This window comes from Sciurus carolinensis, unplaced genomic scaffold (assembly GCF_902686445.1).
Source record: "Sciurus carolinensis unplaced genomic scaffold, mSciCar1.2, whole genome shotgun sequence".
NCBI lineage: Eukaryota > Metazoa > Chordata > Mammalia > Rodentia > Sciuridae > Sciurus > Sciurus carolinensis.
In genome coordinates this window covers 797,652-798,760 of record NW_025920176.1, presented here as the reverse complement: position 1 = coordinate 798,760, position 1,109 = coordinate 797,652, and positions in this window count along the sequence as shown.

The following is a 1,109-nucleotide window of genomic DNA, read 5'->3' as shown; positions in this document are numbered from 1 at the left end:
CGGCTAGGAACCGGTAGACTTCCTGAGAAGAACAGATAGCCTCTCACCCAGACAACAGTGAAGCTGACCCATTGGCCATTATCTGGAGACATCAGGGCTGTGCCCTGGCTCTGTGAATCACACAGATGGGGCCACATTCAGTGCCTACCATGCTGTACACCAACTAGTACCCTGTTGCCGGCAGACCTGGGTTGCAGACTCACACTGCTGTCCATCCATGGGAGAGATGAAGTCTACTCCACCTGGAGGCCACCCAACAACTTCACTCCCTCTCAGTAGGAAGTAGATTGGAGATGCCGTTGCCCACTTTCCATAGAAATGGAAGCCAGAAATTGACAGTGGGGTAATTTAACAGGTTCCCTTGATGCTTTGACTATACCCTGTTTCACTTTGAAACTTACATTATTTTTTCTTTTTCCCAACCTTTTCCCTGATCTCCCTGATTATTTATTTATTTATTTATTTATTTATTTTTGTATCAGGGAATAAACCTAGGGGCAATTAACCATGGATCCACATTCCCCATCCCTTTTTGTGTTTTATTTGGACACTGGGTCTCATTGAGTTTCTTAGGGCTTAGCAAAGTTTTTGAGGCTGGCTTTGAACTCTCAATCCTCCTGCCTCAGTCTACAAAGCCAATTGGATTACAGTTGTGTGCCACCATGCCCAGCTCTCCTTGATTTTTCCCCTGATCTTTTCCCTAACCTTCTCCTCCCTAATCTTTTCCCCAGTCTTCTTTTCCCAGAACTTCTCTCCTCCCTGATCTTTTTTACTCTAAACTTCTCCTCCCTGATCTTCTTTTCCCTAAACTTCTCCCTGATTTCCTTTTTTCTAGACTTCTCCTGCCTGATCTTTTTTGTCCTGATTTTCTTCCTGATCTCTCTCCATAAACTCATTTTCTCTGAATGACCTCTTAAAACACCCCTGTTCCCCATGATGGGAAGAATTACAATCTTTCAGTTCCTAGGACCTTGATTCATTCTGAGTTGAGTTTTGTACAGGATGAAAGATAGGTATTTAATTTTATTTCTCTGCATAGGGATTTTCAGTTTTGACAGCACCATTTGTTGCAGACACTATCTTTTCTCCATTTTAAGTTTTTGTCACCT